Source organism: Artemia franciscana, chromosome 8 (genome assembly GCF_032884065.1).
Source record: "Artemia franciscana chromosome 8, ASM3288406v1, whole genome shotgun sequence".
Taxonomy (NCBI): Eukaryota; Metazoa; Arthropoda; class Branchiopoda; order Anostraca; family Artemiidae; genus Artemia; species Artemia franciscana.
In genome coordinates, this window is record NC_088870.1 from 51,643,491 (window position 1) to 51,653,345 (window position 9,855).

At 32.1% G+C, this 9,855-nt stretch overlaps 1 protein-coding gene across 1 annotated transcript in view; it reads right to left on the minus strand.

Annotated features, from left to right (window-relative positions):
* LOC136030713 (uncharacterized) overlaps positions 1-9,855 on the minus strand; it is a 239,685-nt gene that overhangs the window by 201,860 nt on the left and 27,970 nt on the right. The gene's annotated exons all lie outside the window — the stretch shown is intronic.

Below are 9,855 nucleotides of genomic sequence, written 5' to 3' on the forward strand. Positions count from 1 at the left end.
GCCAAAGGCATGAGATTTCTTATTCCGCTTTGGCTAAACATCTCTACGATAGTCTGCAGCATTTCATCTTATTTGACAGCACCTCCAGTATTGCCCCCGTTAATGGTGTCAATCAAGTTTTCAGGGAAGCAGTTGAGATATGAAAAGCAAATACACCAAAAGGTACCTCTCAATGGAGACATGAAAGAAACTTCTCCAAGTCCAATTTATGACAAAATTATAAATTTTAGTCTTTTTCATCTAAATCCCAAAATTTTGTTGCACAATAAAAAAACAAGTCATTTAGACTTGTGTTTTTTATTCAGTTACACTTTCACCATTAGTGAGAAAGGGTCATCACCTTTTAGTTTTGAGGTTTTTATTAAGTTTTGTTTATATTTTATCAGTTTATACTGCATTTAGGACAGTCAAGTGGTCTTTAGCAAGATATTTCTATAATATTTTTTTTCACTGGCTGTTTTCTTCCTCGTTTTTCTTTTCTTTGCGATTTTGTGTTTTGTCATGATTCACCTGTTTTGTCTCAGAAATTATTTTTTCTAGTGTTGTTATCACTAATGTTAGAAAATGTATTCAAAAGCAAAGAAAAAGGACAATAAATAAAAAGAGTCCAGCCATTTGACGGGGGAAAAGACAAATTTAGCTGAGACTGCAAAACATATCCTAATCTAAATGAAAAACAAACGCGGCAAAAGATTGGCAAAATATAAACAGTGCATTTTTATGCTATGTACAACAAACTCTTGAGCTAATTGATTTTTGTCCAGAATTTTTTTTTATGAGACTAGAAGAAAACTAAATCAGGTTCTAAAAATGTTTATTCAAAAAACTTGTGTGTACAAAAGTTTGTTTCCTACATATTTCTTCTTCCACGCACAGGTAACCATCGTAAAAATATTTAGTGGCAGTTCATCGGGATTAAATTTTTATTCATCTTGATTTAACTAACATTTAAGTCAGGGTCATAGGGTCATCAGGAACATTTAAGTCAGGGTCATATTAATACAATATAATGAAACTTCTACTTTATTACATCTCTTTACAAAGTCGTTGAGAAAATTCTGATTTATATAATAAATATCACGTGTTTCAATTTGCTTATTTGAAGGAATGTCGCACACAAAATTCTCATCTGTAACGGCCAAATAAAAATCTTTAGGTTTATAATTATAGTTTCTGGTATCTTCACAGCGGTGTTTCAAAGACAAAACTCTATTATTATTCCAGCTATGGAAGCTAAGACCAGGCTCTTCTAACAACAGAACTTTAAAACCCTGACGATGCCAGTCTCTCAAAAGCAAACTCATTAAACTTTTATTCGTCTTTATATAACAAGTCAGGGTCACATTTCTACAATATAATGAAACTTTAACTTTATTACATCTCTTTGCAAAGTCTTTCAGACAAGTCTGGTTTATATACTAAAATTCATGTGTTTTAATTTGCTTATTTGAAGCAATGTCGCATACAAAATTCTCATCTGTAACAGCCCAATTAAAATCTTTAGGTTTATAATTATAGTTGCCGGTATCGTCCCAGCGATGTTGTAAAAACAAAATTTTATTATTATTCCAGCTATGCAAGCTTAAACCAAGCTCTTCTAACAAAAGAAATATAAAACCCTGACGATACCAGTCTCTTAAAAACAAGCTGAAAACGCAATTAGTGTTTTGTGGTAACAACGCAGGGCCAAAATGTTCCCTATTGATTACATTTATCATGAGGACATTTGGGTCATAGGAAACCTTTAGTAAGGGAGCCACAAATCTCTTCAAGACAGGAATTTCAGTTTTTAATTTGCATGGAGTCTACTCTATGCACTTAACATGAGTTGCATAATCCACACTTTTCATTATAGTCATCAACAAAAGTACAATTCTAACAGGATGACCAGCTTATCAATATATACTAGCATAATGGACAGGTTAAAAGTATTTTTTGATGTTGAAAGTTTCACTTCCAAAAAGATTTTGACAAAGGAAAATGAATGTCTTCTAGGAGAAGGAGTGACGTCAAAAAACCTTTTTTAGATGGGATTTTAAGAAAATCAGTCTATTTCTTGTTGCCTTGTAAATGAGCCGTCTAAGTATTTGTTTTGCACGACAGTCCAAACACAGCCAGTCATTTCTTAGTATATCGTTAAGCATTCTGTGAGAAAATATCTTCCTTTGAAGAAACAACCCTAGAAAATCACCATCTAAAATAAAACATTTTTCCAAAGTCACTAGATTTTTTTTTTTTGGTTCTCAAATCCAATCATTTTTAATCCTGACACTCTCCCTACCGATTATAGACTAACAACATAACTCACTATTAGAAAAACCAGTCCTTTTTTAAAAATGTCTCTGGTTGTTGTCCTTAATATATACATCTTTAGTTATAAAGGAATTAACAAATAAACTTAAAACCTATTGTTCTGGTATTAAAAAATTTTCGAATTTTAATCCATATTGAAGTTTTAATAATTCACTGCAGGTGATAGATTCTTTAACAATGGTTTCAGCTAAAAGAATTGAGTCTTTCGATTTTGCGACATTGTACACTAATTTATCTCTTAATGTAGTATTAGATATTTTAAAAACGGTTATCAAGAAATCTTTCCTCCTATCTAGTAAGAGGCTCTTATAAATAGACACTTTAAAAAAAGCTATATGGACAAACTGCTTTGAGACTATAGTTGACTCGAGATGTAACAGCTTAGATATGATTTTTGATTTATTAGAATTTGTTTTATATAATACTTATATAAAATTAACGGTAATTGTATGAGCAAATCGTGGGAACACATGGGGGGAATGCCAGCCCTTTTTTAGCTGACTTGTTTTTAATATAACAAGTATAAGATAATGAATAATCCAAATAATTTAAAACATGTTTTGTCAAATAATAAAAGTTATTTAGATGATATTTTGGTTTTAAATTGTAAGAAATTTATTGATATTTCTAAAAATATATATCCATCAGAGCTTACTCTTGAACCTAGTCATGGCACGGGTCTAGAAGATCATTTTTTAGATTTGAATATAAATATTTCTGATAATAATAAATTAAGTTTTAAAATATATAATAAAACGGATGATTTCGATTTGGAAGTGATTAATTTGCCGTTCCCTAAAAATAATATACACTCAAATATCACAAACTTCGCATTTTACTCACAGTTACTTGGATATCCAAGGATTTGTAGTAATTATATTGATTTTAAGAATAGATGTAAAATTCTAAGCCAAAAATTGATTTTAAGAGGTCTTTTGGCAAATAAATTAACTTGGCAATTTAAAAAAAAATTATTTCATTATAACAAACTTTTAAATAAATATCAAAAGAATTATTTTGAAATACTTAGCGAAATCTTCGGTTGATGTTGATTTTCCTTGTTACAACGTTTGGCGTGTCCCTAATTTTTGACAGTGGATTTCTGGAGGATTTTGCATATATTGTCTTTTCAAATGGTCTTATTTTGCAATCATTTCCTTGATTTTTATCTAGGTAACATTTACATTAATAAGAAAATTTTGAACATAGTGTAAAATTTTGAATAATTGTTTAGTTTTAATAGAGATTGTAAATTGGTAATTTAAATACACGAGAGCCAGAATTAAGGTGAGATAAGCTTGTTTTGGCGTTACTTGGTTGTTCTACATTTGTTTCTTTATAGGCATATAATTTGGGGGTGATACCTAACAAGGGGATATCATAATGAATTTATGGTAGCCACGCCACTTGCCTGGGTAGGGAATTTAAATTGCCGAAACCATATAGGCAAGTGTGTATTCTCCTGATGAGTCCTTGTGCTGGGTTGTTGCCTCTGAATTATTTGTCTTTTTTTCTTTTTTTACTGTTTTTAATATTTGGTAAATGACGACTTATACTTACTTACGACAAGACTGCCTGTCCATGGATTATTCATTTTGGTTGATTATGTATGGCTATGCTGTTTGGCCTATGTAATTGTATGGATGAGTTGGGTTAAGGCCTCATTCAAGTACTGATCTATATAAATTACTAATTTAGGAAAACAGTCTTCCTTTTCCCCTTCTGTTTACGTGTTTGTGCTGTTGGATTGGTGATTTCTTTTTTCATTATATTATTCCAGGTTAGATCTAGTCCTGGTGGAGAAGATTTTTTTCAGATTTCTCCACGACAGACCTTTACCCAGGTCAAGGTTTTTGACCATATATTGTTAATTATTGGTGATATGGCACATATGCACGTTTTTTTCATGTTTTTGTATTTATTGAGCTATTGACCTTGGCACGATTTTTGGACTTTGATTGCTGGATTTCGATTTGGATGTTGGCTTGATTTGGATTTATTTTTTTAAAGTTTTAATGCAACAAAATACGAATATTAGCCTCGGAACTCGGAACGATTTTTCGAAAGTTAGTAAGTTTAAGAGTCGTTATTTTCTTTGCCAAGATTATTTCATCCCACGTGCTTCTGTTAAGAGTACATTTTATAATAAAAATTTCGCATGCAAGTTACATGGTAATGTTAATTGTAAAACAACTAATGTAATTTACCTATTAGAATGTAATAAATGCTGCCTACAATATTTGGGGAAACAACTAATAATATATATAAAAGATTTTATGGACACAAGACAACAGTTAATAAAGAAAAAAACAAATAACCATCTAGTTCGACATTGTAATAATGGTATGTGTTTCATATCAGATATAACTGTCACAATTTTAGAAAATTCAGAGTTAGAAATTTAAATAAAGAGGAGAAAAATAATAGACTACGCAGACAGGAGGATTTTTGGATCCATATTCTTGGTATAGTCTATCCTTTTGGGCTAAATGATCGTGTAGCAAAATACGGAAACATGTTTCTTGTTGTTGTTAAATGTATTAATGGTTTTATGGACCAGCCTTCTTTTACTTGTCCTACAAAACGTAAAATACGATCGAGGGGACATAGAAAAAATAATAGAAAAAGTGAATTAGATTTACATATGTTTTCTATAGTTCTATGCCAGCTACTTGAATATAAGGGTATGATTTCTTTAATAGAATGTCTAATTAAATTATCCAAGAGGAATTTAATCAAACTTTTGTGGATTGTTAAGAATAATACAGCTCTTGAATATAATTTTAAACTAATATGCAATACAATTTGCATTCTAACTCAAACGAAATTTATTAAAAGAAACGAATAAGTATGATAAGATTGGTAATAAGGTTAACAGATTATATTTACCTATTAATTTTACTTGTAAGCAGATTGAAGACATTAATTTACCAGAAATTTTAAATCAGCTGGATGTGAAACAGGCCCTTCCTAGTAATTTGAATTATAATGATAGTCCAGTTTTAATTTATAAATTTTCAAAATCTATTGGGCAAATGATTTTTAATTTAATTTAATACTTAAAAGATTGGATAGTGATATAACTTGGAAACCTGTTTGTAACTGTAAGCAGCTTGGCCCACTTGTAAATCCCACTTACCAACATGTTATAACAAGGGACTTGTCAATAATAAAACAAGATGATCTTCAAATTATAATGAATAAATGGGCTAATTTCTGTCTTTCTCATCATTTGAAACAATCGAGTATTCTTGATAGCTTGGAAAATGATTTGATTTATTTATTGATAAGTGGTGTAAGAAAGAGAATAAAAATAAAGAGAGTTTTCAAAGTTGGAATAATTTAATTATTAGTAGAATACGAAATAAAATATATGCTTACTTAAAAAATAGTATCACTAAATCATTATTTTATAATGCTAGGATAAAAAAAGCACTTACCTATCTAAAGAATGAATTTGTAATTGTGCCGTAGGATAAAACTAATTAAAACTTTGCCATAATTTGTCAGAAAGTGACCAAAAAGGTGAATTTAGAGGATGAGAATTTACTTGAAAAAACTGAAGAAATTCTTTTAGAAAAATTTAACATTAGAATTAATGACAATGATAAAAAGTTCCCTTTCCTATATTGGACAGTAAAATTTCATAAGATTCCCCTAAACCAGGGTTTTATTGCTGGAGCAACTAGATGTCCACCCCGCATTGCTGCTACTGACCTGGGGATACCATAAGGAATATATGGTAGGCACTCCACTTCCCTGGCTAGGAAATTTGTAGTGCCAAATTTGAAGTCCGTTGATCTTTGAATTGAAAAGGGATTAGTTGTGAGAAAAGTCAAGTTTTTTTTACATGTTTGTGCTGTTGCATTGGTGATTTCTTTTTTATTATATATATATATATATATATATATATATATATATATATATATATATATATATATATATATCGCCGACACATTTATTCCGTCTTATAATATTTGCATATCCACTATATTCACTTTTTCGGCAAAGCATGACTGTCTTTTAGACTTAAATTTCCTTAATCATATAAGCTATCGTCCAAACATCTCGTCCCAGTCTATGGTTAGCCGGCAACCCCTTGTCATTTCTTCAAGGTTTAATTTCACCATTGTTAGCACCATCAATTTTTCAGTAGAACGAAAGTATCTATTCCAAGAGAATAATATCCTTAACACTTAGACACTGATTTTTTTTTTCAATACTGACGTAAAGTCAGACATGATTGTGTGACCTTCAACTCCAAGTATGTACCATGCGCCTGCGTCTCTTAAAAAATATTCCCTATGTCATAACCAACATCTGCGTTTATAAGTCTATAAGTTTAAAACAAAGTGTTGGGATCAGAATTCCAATTGATAAGGCCCTACCTAATACCATAGAGATGTCACTACTTTTAAGCCTGGGGGATCATAATGCAATTATTAAATAAATTTTGACCAAATTGGCTATCTCACAATTTACATCAAATGGAATTTGGGAAAACGGGGAAAGAGGGGAGTGACTAGTTGCCTTCCTGTTACTTCTGACTCTTAAAATGGAGAGCTAGAAAAGACATAATAAAGTTGAAGTTAAATTATATTCTAGAAAGTGTGACCCTAAATTGTTATGTCAAGATGAACACAAGTTAATTCCCAATGAACTGGCATGAAATATCGTTTCTAATGGCTAAATATACGTAGAAGAAGAAATGTATAGGACACAAAGTCTTGTAAACACATGTTTTATGAATAAACAAATTTTCAAACATGAAAAACCCTGAAACTGACGCGATTTCATCGGCCAACAATCTATTGTTAACCTCAATAAGTGACACTGAAATAGCTTTCAGTTGTGATGAAGATACCTGCATATCGTCTATTTTAAGCGTAAGGTTGTATCTTTTCTTATGTCGACAAACTCATCAATTTCATCTCATCCCACTGGGGGGTCAAAAATTTCATCAGCCAGAATTCCTTGTTATATTTCTTTTAATTTCCTCCACTTGACCGTCCTCAATGCAGAATAAACTGAAAAATTTTCAAGGTGTTCAAGAGTTCAAGGTGGTAGGACCTCTTTTTGGATTAAACCTGTCACTAATATTTGGTAAAGGATTATCGTCACTACCTGACCCATTGCCAATATTTTCATAATAAATAATTCAGTAACCAAAGAATTATAAATATGCGGATTATTTTGAAACTTGAGTGAAAATTCCCTTGGGAACTGTGAATTCTCTTATTTATATTTTCATGGCCTATATACGATATAGGTCAGGACTAAGCAGTTGCGAAAATAATTATAATTTCTGATATTATAGACAATTATTTTACGATAAGGGTGACAGGAAAAAAGAAAGGTGATAAGAAGTAAAAAAGAAGTCGAAATTATCTTGATCAGATTTATCTACAACCAGCATTGTTTTATTCTGATAGAGGAAAAGTCTTGTCTTGCCTATTTTATAAAACCAAGAAACAAAGGCTAGTTTACTGTACTCATTATATTGTTCCTTTTCTTGTTAAACTCTCATGAAGTAAATTATAAAAATGACCCGAACAACCAGAATTAGGCCGTCAACTTATACTTATAGTCCAGCCTTTAGTGCTACAAACAAGGGCAAAAATCCCTCAAATAACATCCCATCTCCCCTGAAAGTGGATGAGAACCCAGTTGATTTGAGAAAGGACCCAAATCCCCCAGAGGAAAAGTCTTGTCTTGCCTATTTTATAAAACCAAGAAACAAAGGCTAGTTTACTGTACTCATTATATTGTTCCTTTTCTTGTTAAACTCTCATGAAGTAAATTATAAAAATGACCCGAACAACCAGAATTAGGCCGTCAACTTATACTTATAGTCCAGCCTTTAGTGCTACAAACAAGGGCAAAAATCCCTCAAATAACATCCCATCTCCCCTGAAAGTGGATGAGAACCCAGTTGATTTGAGAAAGGACCCAAATCCCCCATTTACTTCACCTGGTAGACAGATACCCAAACTCTCTGCTGAGACCCAAGTGCTGTATGATTTGATTACAAGTATTGATATTTCAATCCGACAGATTTCATCTGAAATAACTCTGCTAGGAGCTGAGCTTGCCAAGAAGCCTAACTATGAAGAAATGCATAAATATGTAGACGGTGCATTTCTGGACCTTAACTCTCGGTTGAAGAAAATTGAAGAAAAATACACCCAGACTTCCCAGCAGACTTATGAGATACGAGAAATTGTAAGGGAAGTAACCTTCTGCCATCATGAAGCACAGGAGAGAAAAATGAATATTACTGTAAAACATTTACCGGAACAAAAAGGACTTGATGATGTAACTCAAGTGAAGCAAATAATTCAAAACCAGCTGCAACTTCCTGTGCCAACAGTATTGAAGACAACCAGGCACGGGGGTTGGGAGAAAAAACCAACAACTCAGAACTCTCTTACAAGATACCAACCCCTTCTAATTCAGCTGCCAGAATCAGAAATTGCTCTGAAAAGACAGATTGTACAAATGTCTTATATGAAAAGAAAAAGCCTACAAACATTCTTTCCCAATGATGAACCCAAATTGTTAAGAAGAGCTAGTAGTATTAGTGAACCTCTCTCAAGAGGACCAAAAAACAAATTTAGTATGAGACCATGAGCAGCAGCTCTATTGCTGACAAAGGGAAAGAAAACGCAGCTAGGAAAGTGTAGGTCAATAACTCTGGTATGATACATCACTCCTCCTACTCATTTCCTAGAATCGTTCTTGTGAATGTAAGGTCATCTGTAAAACTAAAATGTAGGAACTACATATTATTCTTGACAAGAACCAGCTTGCCTTACAGAAACATGGTCTGCTACAGAATATTCTTGCTCGATTCCCAGTTTTGACTCCAATTTTAAGCCCAGATTGGACAGAGATTGTATTCCTCTACCTCATGTTGGAGGAGTGGCTTTTTTTTTAAGTGTACCCTCCCAAATCGGATTCTTTCATTTTCTGAAAGAGAATATTCTGGAGAACAACTACAAAACTGAAGTTTTATGGCTCTGGACCAGACCCAAAAACTCCCAAAAGACATATCTTGCATGATTTTTTTGTATTATATATTACCTTCCTCGTAGTGGATTTCACGACGTCACTTCCTTACCATGAACTTTGGGCAGAGATGCCTTAGCTCTGAAGAAACTGAATAAAAAGCACAAATCAAGACGGCATTTCACAATATTATCTTACTTAGAGCACTCTTAAAGGCTAATCTCTTTCCAGGTAGAATATTATCAGTATTATATTTGATTGTGCAACAAAAATACCCAAACTGCAAACGCAAACATTGTACATTAATTATTCAGTTCACCTTGTCAAAAATTTAAAAGGCTTTGATATAAAAAATACAATTTTGACCAGTTTTGATGCCATTCCTATTTAACATCTTTTGATATAATAAAATGTGAACTGGCTCTTCAAAGACAACTAGAAGATGATATTGACCGAATGGACTAAAAAACACACGATATAGAAAATATTATGCAACTTGACAGTCTTTGCAATAGTTCCTTTTTATATTTCCGA